Source organism: Pezoporus wallicus, unplaced genomic scaffold (genome assembly GCF_028554395.1).
Source record: "Pezoporus wallicus isolate ANWC-B61680 ecotype Strahan unplaced genomic scaffold, APGP_CSIRO_Pwel_v1 contig_3656, whole genome shotgun sequence".
In the NCBI taxonomy this organism is placed as follows: Eukaryota; Metazoa; Chordata; class Aves; order Psittaciformes; family Psittacidae; genus Pezoporus; species Pezoporus wallicus.
In genome coordinates this window covers 266,475-282,081 of record NW_026642329.1, presented here as the reverse complement: position 1 = coordinate 282,081, position 15,607 = coordinate 266,475, and positions in this window count along the sequence as shown.

Below are 15,607 nucleotides of genomic sequence, written 5' to 3'. Positions count from 1 at the left end.
TGCCGTATTGTGGGAAAGCATCGGAGATGGAAGGTAGCTGTATGGAGTCCTGGACGACAAGTTGCAGAAACTGCTGAAGGAGAGGGTGAATCGAGTCAATTTGCCGAGGTGAAAGCCATCCAGCTGGCCCTGGACATTGCTGAACGAGAAAAGTGGCCAGTACTTTATCTCTATACTGACTCATGGATGGTGGCAAATGCCCTGTGGGGGTGGTTGAAGCAATGGAAGCAGAGCAACTGGCAACGCAGATGTAAACCCATCTGGGCTGCTGCACTGTGGAAAGATATTGCTGCCAGGGTGCAGAACCTGGTGGTGAAGGTACGTCATGTAGATGCCCATGTACCCAAGAGTCGGGCCACTGAGGAACACCAGAACAACCCACAAGTGGATAAAGCGGCTAAGATTGAAGTGTCTCAGATGGACTTAGATTGGCAACATAAAGGTGAATTATTTTTGGCCCGGTGGGCCCATGACACTTCAGGCCATCAGGGCAGAGATGCAACATATAGATGGGCCCGTGATCGAGGGGTGGACTTAACAATGGACACTATTGCCCAGGTTATTCATGAGTGTGAAACATGTGCTGCAATTAAACAAGCCAAGCGGTTAAAGCCTCTTTGGTATGGAGGACGATGGTTGAAGTATAAATATGGGGAGGCCTGGCAGATTGACTATATCACACTGCCACCAACCCGCCAAGGCAAGCGCCATGTGCTTACCATGGTGGAAGCAACCACCGGGTGGCTGGAAACATACGCTGTGCCCCATGCCACTGCCCGGAACACCATCCTGGGCCTTGAGAAACAGATTTTGTGGCGACACGGCACCCCAGAGAGAATTGAGTCAGACAATGGGACTCATTTCCGGAATAACCTTATAGATATTTGGGCCAAAGAGCATGGCATTGAGTGGGTATATCACATCCCCTACCATGCACCAGCCTCTGGGAAAATCGAACGGTACAATGGGCTGTTAAAAACTACACTGAGAGCGATGGGTGGGGGAACTTTCAAGCATTGGGATACACATTTACCAAAGGCCACCTGGTTGGTCAACACCAGAGGATCTGCCAACAGGGCCGGCACAGCCCAGTCAGAACTTTTACATATTGTAGAGGGGGACAAAGTTCCCGTGGTGCATATGAAGAATTTGCTGGGGAAGACAGTCTGGGTTATTCCTGCTTCAGATAAAGGCAAACCCACTCATGGGATTGCTTTTGCTCAGGGACCTGGATATACTTGGTGGGTAATGCGGGAAGATGGGGAAGTCCGATGTATACCTCAAGGGGATTTGATTTTAGGGGAAAACAGCCAGTGAACTCAACTGTATGCTGTTGCCTGCTGTGTAATGCTTTTATAGCCCATCAACTAGATGTCTCCAGGTCACCAGCGACTGGCCCTGACTTCCCTCCAGCCATCATCCCAACAGAGAATGAACTTGGAACATCATGGACCGAATGGACTCGGCAGCATTATAGGGATTGGTCCATGCACTAAGAAAATGATTTTTTCCTCTTGGTCTGTATGTATATGGATGTATATATATGGGAGAGCGATGGTGTATTGAAAATGTGGGATCTGAGCACGACGTGAATGGTATGGAATAAGGGGTGGATAATGTCCTGGGTTCAGCAGTAGCAGTCATGTTTTTTCCTTTGTGTTAACTGGTGCAGTGCTGTGTTTTGACTTCTAGTTTGAGAACAGTGTTGGTGAAGCCGATGTTTTCAGTTGTTGCTAAGTGATGTTTACCCTGACCAAGGACTCTGTGAGGCTCATGCTCTGCCAGGGAGGAGGGGAGGCTGTGAGGAAGCAAAGACGGGGCGCCTGACCTGGGCTAGCCGGGGAGGTATTCCATACCACAGCACGTCATGGCCGGGGTGGGGGGTAACTGGGAGTTACCCGGAAGGACAGAGGCTTCCGGGTGGAACTCGCTTTCTTGGCCGGTGGTATCGTATTCTCTTCTCTTGTTATTTTCCCTTATCATTGTTTTAGCTGATAGTAGCAGTGGTGATTTGTTGCTGGACTGTTTTTGTCTCAACCCGTAGAAGTTGCACTCTCTCGATCCTCCTCCCCGTTCCTCCGGGAGCGGGGAAGGGGAGAGCCCCGGTGCAGGGGGGGAGGGGGGAGACGGACACGGACCTTGATTGTTGTCAGCTCGGCACCACTCACTGGGAGTGAGTGAACAAGTTACCTGACTGGGTTTAAACCATGACATATAGATAAATCCTATGTTTCTTCAGATGCTTGGGAGCCCCAGGTTGTGCAGCATCAGATGAACCTCCTAGAGATGCAGATAATACTGTGCAGATTTCATCTATGGAGACGTTTACTGACATTTTGGGCTTCACAGCTTTTATAGAATTTTCTTAATAGAATACGATTTTAGCCATTAATTCTACTATTGAACAAAAGGATGCTCACATGTGAACCTTCTGCTTCACTTCAACCTAACGGCAGGGTCATGTAGGTGGCATAATTACCAGTGCCCACAGGTAACAGGTTCCTTCAGAGTTCTCTCTGTTACAATTAACTTAAAGTTTTATCTTAAGTTTCCCCTGCATTTAAAGAATATATGCAGCAAACAGGTCTGAAAGCCCACCTATACACGCAGCATAGCGCAGCATGGGCCAGTGCCTATGTGGCAGATTAGCTTGGGCTAACAGCCACCTGCCCACCTAGTGGCTTGATTAGCTAATTGATTACCTTCTCCTTATTGCCTGTCTGCTGTTTTGTCCTTACTAAAACATGTTTTCCCCAAGCTGCCACCCCTTTGTCTGTGGGGCTCAGCCATGCCCTGTGGTGGGGTGGTTGGAGTTGGGTGGAATCGGCTGTGTCCAGCCCAGGGCAGCCTTGGTCTCTCCTCACAGAGCTGCCTCTGCCAACACCTGTACAATGATCTGTTAGCATCACTATACATGATTGGAAAAAAATAATGAACAGAACCAGTATCAGGGCAACAATATCACCTCTGTTTCAAGAAAGCCTTAGCTGCAACTCTCTGGAAGTGTAAATGTGGGGAGAAACATAATATTATATGCATATTGGGTAGTGGCTCCATCCAGAGGGGGAACACTGATCTATCCCCCTGTCTCTTTTTTTACCATTGCCTTTACATTGTGAGAAAAAAAAGAAAATGAAAAGAGGAAGCGTTTGAGCCATGGTTGCTTCTGTTTGCCCAAGTTGCCTTCTGATACAAGATCTCGGTGAACACTTGAACCACACACACATACACACATGCACGGCAGAAAACTTCCTCACTTGCAAAAAAAAACCCCAAACTTCCTTCTTCACTGACTGCTCCAGTTTGTCACCCTCTATTGCTTTTGGAAGACTGCAACTTGACCTTGCAATTTATTGTTCAGCCATAGAGATGAACTAACTATTAGCTTGAACTGAAAAATTCATGAAAATTTGTGGTCCTTTCACTATTTCATAAAGTCAAAAGGATTCCTAATGTTTTATGATGCTTTCAAATATGAACTCAGGAGTTTTTCCTCAAACTCTCATGGCAACATCCAATCTGATTGAGAGGAGACTGGGATGTAACCCTGCTTTTACTAATCATTTGTATTGAAAGGGACAAGAAACTTGTATTACTTAGATGCCATATTTGCTTTAGACACTTTTTAAACAAATCAGCTTTACTGAAGTTCCTGGAATATCTTCAGATATATCCTGAGGTCAGTGAGTTTACAGTTTGGTGATTAATTTAAACTAATTTAAAAGTCATGGCAATTAGAAGGGGACACTTTTGCAGCCAACCTTCCTCAAAAATACAATTACCTCCCTGGTACTATGACTTGTTTTCACACATCTAGGCACACAGTCCTTGTGAAGACAATGTACTCTTTTAAAGTTACATTAATGTTTAATTTATGATGAATAGCGTATGATTAAGATTCCATGAAACACAGAAAAGAGAATATCTCTCTGCTCAAGATTGCAATGCAGATGATACTTTAGGCTTACACTATTTTTAAAACTATTTTTTTAAAAAGCGTCATGAAAACATCAGCAGCAGCATTTCACATAATAGAGATGACAGCAATAAATTCCATTTTATGTTCTACCACAGACATGAAACACCTCACCTCTGTGAAGTTAAAACACCAAAAATAAATATTTTAAATGAATCACTGTCATTTGCCTTTGAAATTAGTCTATTCATATCTCCTGTAAACTGACAAAAGTGGAAATTAACCAATCTAACTCTATCCATCTTGTTTCCTGCTGGTTTTGATGGAAGGAAATAAGTACATACAAAGGGTGAGTCATTCTACCTCTCATGCGTATTTATTTTCTGATGGGATTCCTCCCTTGAAGATGCTGATTTTTTTTCCAAAAAGGTAGTTTACATGACTAATAGATATGAAGGCAGGTATTTAATTGCCTAATCAGAAGCAAAATATGCTATCTGGGATGCCATAGAGTATCCCACCACACCTCCTGCTGCTCCTCCAAGTGCAGGTCTCCTGAACACTGCATACTCTGTGTCATGTCTGTTAACATTTTGTAAATTACATATCCTGGGTACTTATGTTTAAGCATATTAAGATAATCAGATTTACTTTGTAGAACCCTAAATCTCTATTGACTACAAGGACAACTGGAAGCCCAGTAACTACAGCAGGATCTAATGCACCTGGTTCATTGGAAGGTACTCATGAGTAGACACTTTAATTTAGATAGGCAATTCTGCAACTGAATACTACTCAAAGTTCTTTAGCTTAAGTAAAATGAAGCAGTCATTTCTTTTTAAGCAACCAACCAAAAAGAAAACAAACAACCCCAAACCCAAAACAATGAAAAAAAAACCCAACTCCCCAAAAACCCCAAAACCAAACCGAATCAACCAACAAGCAAAACTAAAAATCAGAACAATCATAATACCTTGCACAAAAAAGTGCAACCCCAATTCCCCAAACCCAGGTACTTAGGATATTGAAAAACTAAAAGATGACAGTTGCTGTCTGATTTTTTTTTGATGTTTGATGAGTTTTGAACACTATATAAAATAATAGTAGCACTTTTAACACCTATGAAGTACAACACAAAAGATGATACTGTTCCAACTTCATTATTTTTTCACAGATCAGAAAAATGAACATGAAAGAACATTGATATATGCTTCACAATAACTTTTTGCTGCTCCTGTGCCATACCACATTTAAGGCCAACCTCTGACTCTTAGAAGGCATTTCGATGACTCAGTTGTCTGTTGGGACCTGTTCAGTTTAGGGAAGAATTTTTCTTTGAAGCTGCATTTATGCTAGAAGGTTGATCTCTGTCTGAAACTTACAGATGTAGCTATGACTCCAAGAGAAAGTGTAGATAAGCAGGTGAGTAGGAAGTTCATTTGGGCATGATTGTTCAATTCTGTTTTAGTTCATATTTTGTACAGTGGAAGGTTTTGCTAGGTAAGAAGCAGAATACACAAAACATAAACATAACTTTATAGATGGTGTGTTTCCACCTGCCTAAATGAGGAAAAAAAAACCCAAACAAACCAAATCCTGCTGTTTTTTTATAAGATCTGTGAACAGATTTTTTTGTTTGGTCTTTTTGTTTATTTGGTTTTTGCTGTGTTTTTTTTTTGGTTTTGTTTGTTGTTTTTTTTTGGGGGGTATGTGTTATTTTGGTTTTGTTTTTTAATAATTATTTTTTGTTTGCTTTGTGTTTGGTTTTCTTTTTTGGGGGGGTGGGGGTGGGGGAGAGGGGTTATTTGGTTTGTTTGTTTGCTTGAAAACATGGCCAGCAACCTTTATGTGTCACTCTCATTTTTTTCAGTTGTATGTAACAAATGAAATGGTTACTATTTTACACCTCACCATTTTGATTGACAAACATCAACCACTGATTGTATTTTGTTTCCACGTACTTCAATTAGTTTATTCAAAATAACAGAATCCCACAATTTGTAAGTGATCCAGGCTGAAAACAGGAACATAAAATTAAGCTCCTTCATGTGCACCAATACATATTTAGGTATGAACTGTGACTTGTAACAGAGAAGCTCTGTCTCTCTTACCTGTACTGCATAAGGGGTAGTGGGCTATAGAAATGGTTCCTTGTGCTTTATTCTATTTCCATAACTTACATGAGGAAACAGGTGAATCTTTCAACTTTGTTCAATTGCATGGTTTCTGCTATTTGAGATGCTTCAAGTTATTTTTTATAAAGTCTCACTGTCTGTCCAAGAAATGAAAGGTCTTTACAAACAGCCTGTGTCATATCTATCTGTCATATATCTCTGGGCTTTGATCACACATATAATTAATTACATTTATTCTATAAATATTTTGCATTTAATATGTATAAATACGATATTTAATAAAGTGCATTTAAGAGACATTAATAATGTTAATGAATATTAATATCTATGAATAGTATTAATATATTATATAAATATCACGGATATAAATACACAAAGCCTTTTACTAAGTGACTAGGCACCTGAATTATATTCTCAGACTCCTCTGAATATAATGACCATTCTTCCTACACACCTCCTACACTATTCTTTTTCTTTTACTTCAGAGAGAAGTAGTGTTTATTGCCTGCTCTCCTCATGCATACAGGAAGGAAGGGACAATCTGGCAGAACTTTAGTAGCCCAGCTTGTTAGACTGAGCTGAGAAAAGCCTTCAATCATGGCTTCCCATCCTTCTCCAGGGCTGCCCCCACTCTACCCATGGCCCAGGACATCATTTTAGCTCCCCAGGTGGTGTCTGATGCCTGTGGCTGCCCCTGATGCTCCTGGTTGCCCTGCTTTTGGCAGCTCCTTGGCAAGCCATACTGGAGTTTCTGGGTCAAAAAGGATTTAGAAGAGGGTTTGGTCTTCCCTCCACTCAATAAGAAGAATGAGAACAGGGATCAGGTCTGAAGAAAAAAGGATTTGCAACAACAATTTGGAAAATTTTCCTAGCTGTGAGGCTTATTCCAAATCCAAACAACCTTTGTAAATTTACTACCCTTGAAAGAACCTGTATTGTTCTGCTTTTTTTTTTTCCCTATCTCCTTTCCTAATTGTGAGAGTCTGAAGTACATTTCATATTGCTTTTCATCAGTTATGATAAATAAGAAGCTCAATTCTGTTGCTGACAGGCACATAGGTGCTTCAGTGGATCTCATGCTGTGGATGGGTGGACACCAACACAGGAAAAGATCACTGAATTCTATTAAGAAACTGTTGCTTATGAAAAAGCTTTTTGTGATGATGTAGAGGTTTTAGATAACATTCATTTTACCAACTATGAATTATCCAATAGCAATTAACCTGAATCTTGACCTATCTGTGAAATAAATGACTTAGTGATTGTTAAAGATCCCTTAGATAGACAAAACCAATATTAGTCAAATGCAGTGTTATTAGACAAGACAGGAATATTTATATAAGATGAGGTCTTTAGGGTTTGGGTTTGGTTTGGTTTTTTTCTGATCTCTAAGAGACAAGCAGAAGTAACCCTGGCACTAAGCCTGGCCAAATCAGATTAAAAAAAAGTAGCTTTATTTACTGGTTCTGTCAAGCCAGATTTAAACCATGCAGAATTGATTTATAATTTTCTGCTTGCAATAAATACTGTTTGTGATTGAAAATAATCAATTTTTTAGCTCAAATTATTAGAAATAAATAGGTTTTGTGCATTAACTCCAGAGAGATAATGAACATGAGAAATAAAGTATGGTGGTGTTTTGTAGTGCAGCAGAAAAAGCCTGGTGAAAACCAGGAAGAAACTCAAGCTCCCCTGGCCTCAAAACACCAGATTCATAGCAGCAAAATAATGATTATTCTGATGGAAATACAGAGTGAAGGTTTTGGTCAAAATTAAAGATCAAGGAAGAAAATGCAACTCTATATAATAAGCCTACTACTGAGACAACATTTCAACAATTGATACCTTATTTAAAAAAATTAAAATATGTGAAATGGGACTATGAGATCATTAGCCAAAATTGAACTCTACAGTCCAGCAAGGACAAAATTAAATTGAATCCTTTATACAAGACTGATGAGGACAATTCTGGCAGCTCTGTTATTTTTGTATGGAGATTTAAGTTTTGATAAAGGTATCACATATACTTGTTGCAGTGGAGTTTCATCTGAAAGTTACAGGATCCAAGAAGTAATTTTTTTGGTAAGAACAAAGAAAATGTAAAAATATCATATGGATTTATTTTCTTATAAATCCTATATAGGGTAACAAAAGATGTTTCTACATCATCCTGTTTCCATTTTTTTAAATCAATCTAAGCAAAAGTATATGTAGATCCCTCTTTATTATTACACATCAGGTAGTGGAAAGATGAAGTCAAATGACTCAATTCACTTGTCCACCCAGGACTTTTGTGTCATTTGAGATGCTATTGGTTATCTTGGGCATCACAGGGTGATGGCAGATATAACCCAGACTTTGAAGTGGCATCTTGAGACAGGCATCTCAGATGATCCAACCATCATTATGTGGGTAACAGAAACAAGCCAAAGGAGTAAGATAAATTTCCATGTTCTAGACACCCAAATCTGATTTTACCTAAATGGAAGAGTCTGTATGCAAATTAGGTGAGCTTTGGGTTTGCAATAGTAAGAAATGACGTATGATAACACACAGCTATGACTTGTCATTTGAAATACTCTACCTCACCTGACTTCCAGCTAGCATTCCTGAGAACTTGCCTTTCCAGAAATCTCAGGCTCATGTCTACCATTCATTAATGTGTATGACTCTCAAAAGGTACTAGAATTCTGAACTGGCTCTGATGTGAAATGCCATTCTACTCATGTGATATATATATAAAGAAAAAGAAATCTGAGAGTCTGTAATTGAACAAAATTTTCTCTTTTTATCTAAGTGAATGTATTTTACAGTAAGGGAGTTCTTGTTTCTTTTACAGCTATCCCTTCCTTATATCAACAGTAATCCCCTGTCTTTGAGTCAATAGGAATTTCACTTCTACAAATCTATTTTTCATATCAAAGGAATGAATAATTTTACAGAATAAAACTAATCCTAAATCTTACCATTAAATAATTCCATTAGTAACCTCCCTGTGCAATTATGCTTTTTCTTTCTTCACTGGTCACTCCCTCTCTTCAAAAGTCAGTTATTGTATACCCTTGTGACCAGTTTGGCTAATAGATTTTCTTGTAGCACCATAATGTTTGTTAAGTGCAGCTAGATTAATAACCAGTTTATATCTCTGATGCCTAGGAATTCAATAGATCTTCTGAAAACTGATGTCAAATTTGTTTATCACAATCTAAATGTCACATCTAAGGCTCCAGGGAGGCCTAACAATATTCCAGTACCTAGTGGGGTCCTACAAGAAGTCTGGAGGGGAACTTTGTAAAAATGCATGTAGTGACAGGACAAGGAGGAATGTCTTTAAACTGACAGAGGGGAGATTACCACTAGACATTGGGAAAAATTCTTCACTGTGAGGGTGATGAGGCACTGGGATAGGATGCCCAGAGAAGCAGTGGCTGCCCCACGCCTGAAAGTGTTGCAGGCCAGGTTGGATGGGGCTTTGTGTAAGTTGATGTAATGGAAGGTGTCCCTGCCTGTGGCAGGGGTTTGGAACTAGATGATCTCTCAGGTCTCTTCTGTCCTAAACCATTCTATGTCTCTATGATTTGTTATTAAGTAATTTTTATTTTAAAGCTTTTATTGAATATTTGCAAACCACTAACATCAAATTACCAGCTATATAATGACTCTGATCACTCTTCTACTTCAATAAATGAAGATATTATGTTTGCTCTTCTTCATTTGCTTGATTCCACTGTGACTACTCCATTAACATCACCATTTACTGAGAACTAGGTAGGGAGTCAGATACTATTTAGACAGTAATTTTAATTTCTGCTTCTATTACAAGCAGTGAATGACTGGTATTAATACAGTTGTACTCTTTTCAGGTTATTACTGGAATAAACCTATCAACTAACTTGAGATTAGTCAATTTTAATAAGTAGGAGCTACAGAGTCCTGTTACAAATTTTAACCCTGAAATAACGTTTTACATAAAGATTCAACAGCATAGTGCTATAGAAATGCTTTCTTGCACATTCTGCCTTAACAGTTCACTTCACATACATTAGTTTCAAAATACAACTAGATATAGGATATTGATCTTGATAACTTTAGGAGTTTTTAAGAGAAATTTGGCAATACTGTATAGCGTATTCTTAAAACCAAGTTCTCTTCACACAGTAATCGATTTCATTCTGTATCTGTATCTAATCTCCGTAGCTGTTGTATTGATGCTCTATCAAGCAACTAAAGTTAGGAGAGGTAGGTAATTATCTTCACAGATTCATAGAGATTAAGGCAAAAGGGATTATTAGATCATATTGCAAGCCAGGAATATACTGCAGGACATTAAATTTCATCCAGTGTTCATATCTGTTGAAAATGACCAGTAATAATCAGTATTTATTATTATTATTATTATTGAACCCATTTGTTACAGCAGTATTCAAACACTGAAGAAGAAAAGAACGACTCTGAGATAAGCCTGGTATAAATGGAGATTACATGATGATCCCTGTCATGAAGAGTCAAGATAAGAACAGACTGGAATTGGAGAATAGAATGTAAAACACGCTGCACAATAATAGTATGATGACAGCAGACAAAGTTTTAGTTGCATTATTGCATTTATCTTTTTCTAAGTAAAAAAAAATATATCTGGAGTTGAGCTATATGGAAAAGAATGCCAAACACAAGAAGAGAGGTGAGTGAGAATGAAAGGAATGTAGGGCTGGAATGAAATTATTTTGAAGAGCTGTGGTACCCATTTATATTTTTCCTCAGTGGCTAAATGTAATGACTGTTCAGCAAGAACAAAAAGCAAGATTCAGTGAATAGAAAGGTTCTCTTTATTTATAATTTTCTTATTTTTAGCAATGTAGAATACAAAAAGTTGCATTTCTTAGAAATATTATAGTTTACTTCCATATTATGCATTCTCCTACACTGCCTATTTGCCTATTTCTATAAGATACAGTATACCTAGACATACAAATGCTTCAGAGAACAAGATTCCTGTACTTTTTGGTATCCTTTTCCCTTACTCACCCCCTAAACCCCGACATAATGAAAGGAACTTTACCTGTGTTGCTGGTACAGTGTTTGTAAATTACTGTCAGATATGTTACAAGATATGTCATCAGTTTTGAATAAAAGGGAACATTTAGCTATCATTTCTACTCTGAACAATCATGTTTATAATGTAACTCTGTAGTTCTGACCTTATCCATCTTGACAGGTTTCTCTATGAGTAAGACCGTTGATACATTCAGCAGCATTCTTCTGGTTGTGGTAGGTGTTAGATTTAGAGATGATCTAGAAAGGGCTGAGTTGCATGGATTTCAGAATTTGCATTTCAGTGTCTATTAAAGTAAACAAGGAATCATCATAAAGGTTATTCACATGCTTGGTCTCTATGGCTATTTTCTGTATTGGTATGGTGCAAAAACTGCAACCCTAAGAACTGTATGTAATATGCAACATCCTGATTATCAGGTCCTAAACTCAAATGCACTAAAAGTATTCATTTTTATAAATTATCAAGTATATTAAAAAGTTTCCCACCTACACAGGATATGTTGGACAGTGGCAGTGGTTTAATCATACAGAAAATTGCATTTTCCTTGTCAGAAAAAAAAGGAAAACTATTCTCTGAAAATAACTTTTTATTGCTGATAGTAAGGGTTATAACTTCTTTAGTGAAATGAATAAAATCACTTTTCCTGCCAGCTGATTTGACTCCACTGAGCTGAGACTGAGAGAAAAGACAGGCAACACTTTACTGTGTTCTTATGCACAAATTAAATTGCTTATCAAGGTAAAGAAAATGACATTAAGCAACTACAACTAGCAATATAATTTGATCATTGGTAATAAAGATGTTGTAAATGTGCATAAAAAGGAAAAAAAAAGAAACACCAACTTTCAGAGCCTATGTCAGTAAGTTTCTGGCACTGCAGAAAGAAATGTGTGTTTATTTTTTCCTATAGAAAGAATAAACCTGAGATAGCTCTTCTGATCTGGCAGTGGTGCCTAATCAGATTTACTGGCTAAAGATCTGGCTGTTGATTTACAGACATCGAGTAACCTTAGACTCTGGGTTACAATTTTATGAATTCATAACCAGTTGCACATGACAACCTAGTCTCCAACATTGAATCTGGGGTAGTGCTCAATGAATTATCAGACACTCAACCTATTTGGCTCAGAACACTAACAGATAAACCGGTTGAATACAGAAGTACTACATATGTGGTTCTGCATCAAAGCTAATAGATCCTGCTTTATAGTCTTCAGTAACCATTGTATGCAAACATCTATACTGACTCTAGACAGGGTAGATTTGTCTCCAGCCGTCCTGAGCCTACAAGGACCCATATAATTTATGGATCTGGGACTAGCACAGAGATAGATAAATGAAAGGGCCAGCATGGACACCTGTATAAAATTTTACACTGAAAAGAGGAGAGAAGAGAAATAAAAACACTACAAAGCTTCTATATCCTTATGCTGAGAAAATCTCCAAAAGTGTGGATAGGATGAGGAAAAGAGATAAAGACTGTTCCAAGTGTCTGTTGGGGTACTTTTCATCTAATCTCCCACTTCAACGATAATAAAACTAAGATAGGTCGGCAAAAAAACGCTGTGTGAGAGGACAATTTAGAGAAAACTAAATGAAAGAAATGAATTTTGCATTTAAATCTGAAAGCTGTGAAATCTGAGCTCATTTCACAAGCTCATATCACTTGTAAAAGACTTCCTTCATCTCTGTGCAGCTCTTGCAAAATTTCTTTCTCCTGTGCTTGCAAGTCTTTCCTTCTTGACAGAAAACTGTATAGTTTCTTTTGATTGTAACAGCTGTCAAGGGAGGTCATGATTTCTGAAAAGGTAGTCCTTTTTTATGGAAGGCTTTTTATGCTAAGATAATCTTTAAATTGGATCCTGTATTCAGTAGGAAGACACTGCACATAGCTATGCGAAGGGTGATGTGTTCAGAGAACTGTGTGTTACTGAGAAGATGGGTTGATGCATTTTGAAACTTCTTTAATACCTGCTTGAATTCATTTCCAGACATTTCCAGAGTTGCAATAATAGTGTCTGGAGGTTCAGAATGTGTGGCTTACTCGGACAGACTTTGTTCCTGATGTTTCAAAGTTACTCCATGTTTAAAACAGTATAAATAAGAACAGAATGTGGCCCTGTTTTCTTTTTCTTATTATTTAATAAGTCAAATAATTTGAGATTTCATAAAATAAGAACTCAAACTTTGATTCTAGCTCTTGGTGCAGCATGTTTGCAAAAACTGGTTTCTGGAAAAAACTTCAAGTCTAGTTAAAGTAGATGAAAAGCTTTCATAGATTAAAAAAGAAAATAACAAACCAAACCAAACAGTTCTTTTATTACAGTTGGTAAAATGCAAGGGGAAATAACATAGAAAAAAGAATAAATTGTGCACATCTGTCAGCGTCACCTATTGGAAGCCTGCGGCACTAACTTGTATAATACTGTTATCTCCATAGCAAATATTTGTGCATAAAATTATTTATTTGTGTAAAAAATTATGTCTTCAGTTGTCTCCATTTATTTTTCCACTTTGAAATCTGATATCCCTGATATGCTTTGTTATTATTATTGCTTCAAAAACTTTTACTATATGCTTACTTAAAAGGACTTACACTGCAACTGGAAAATGGTGGGATTCAACTCATAAATTGGATTTGAGTTTGGATATGAGTTTTATTAATTTCACTGCTTTCCTACTGAATACAGAATTCAATTTAAATACATAGTGTGACCAGCAGGGCGAAGGAGGTGATCCTGCCCCTCTACTCTGCTCTTGTGAGACCTCACTTGAAGTACCGTGTGCAGTTCTGGTGTCCTCAACATAAAAGGGACATGGAACTGTTGGAACACGTCCAGAGGAGGGCCACGAGGATGATCAGGGGACTGGAGCACCTCCCGTATGAAGACAGGCTGAGCAACTTGGGGCTGTTCAGCCTGGAGAAGAGAAGGCTGTGTGGAGACCTCATAGCAGCCTTCCAGTATGTGAAGGGGGCCTATAGGGATGCTGGGGATGGACTCTTCATTAGAGACTGAAGTGATAGGACAAGGGGTAATGGGTTAATACTTAAACAGGGGAAGTTTAGATTGGTTATAAGGAAGAAATTCTTTCCTGTTAGGGTGGTGAGGCACTGGAATGGGTTGCCCAGGGAGGTTGTGAATTCTCCATCCCTGGCAGTGTTCAAGGCCAGGTTAGACAGAGCCTTGGGTGACATGGTTTAGTGTGTGCCCATGGCAGGGGGGTTGGAACTAGATGATCTTAAGGTTCTTTCCAACCCGAACTATCCTATGACTCTATGATTCTATGATTCATAAACAAAGGGGAAAATGTATAGACTAGACTTGACTAGAATAGAATATTTACAGTTAGAAGGGACCTACAGTGATCATCTAGTCTAGCTGCCTGAACAATTCATGCTGACTAGAAGCTAAAGCATGTTAAGGGCATTGTTCAAATGCTTCTTAAACACTAATAGGCTTGGGGTGTCAACCACCTCCCCAGGAAGCCTATTCCGGTGTTTGACAGCCCCCTCAGTAAAGCAATGCTTTCTGATGTCAAGTCTAACCCTCAGCTAGTTTTCCATTTCTCTTGGGCAAACTCTGTCACTCCATAAAGTAGCGTGACCAGAAGCAACTTATTCAGGAAGTGCAACTTCAACTTTAAAGTTACAAATATAGCCACAGATATATTCTACCTTATAGATGAACTCGGACAGACATTGCTGTTCTACCTAGTGAAACTAGCACTCTCTTTTATATTTCTCAAAGACAAAATTCATAGAAGTGGTGGAAACTGCAGACAAGTTGACCTTTTATGTTCAGCAGACCAATACAGATTACTACACATCAGAAATATTGTGTTTTCTCAATGGTATCTTGTCTATCATTAACTCATATACTCTTTAAGATAGCACAGTTTATGCTTAATGAATGAAATATTTCAGTCACTCAAGTACTCTGCAGGAATTCCTATTTAGACCTAGATTAGTGTTTTGGGGTCCAACTATGTAGTCCAGGTGAAAAAAGAACGAGGAATTGTGTTCTGCTTCACTGAAATGTGAAAATGGATGACTGCTTGAGTCACAAATGTGACTGGGATTTACCCAAAAATGGGTAAAATTTTCCTGAAGGAAAAGGAGGTTTCTAAAGAAGAACTCATAATTGTTATTCACATTTAAAAGAAATTAGAGCCAAACATTAACTAACGTGGTAACATGGGATTCAGGTCTGGAGTTTTAGTTTGGATGGCAATTTCGGAGGCATTTGGAGTCAAAGTTTCATCTTTGTTCATGACAGTAAGCATTACTAGTTGTCTTAGTTTAAAAGTACTACAAAAGCACTACAGTCACTCTATATATTCCTAAACTTAAGTAGAATAGAACATACTACATATTAGTCATCATAGTAGGGTTTAGTTAAACTCTAAAAATAGGTATGATTGGTTTATGGGCTGCAATGCATACTCAGTTGTGGCACTATAACGTCATGGAATAACATCAAAATACTAAGTCAACATTCA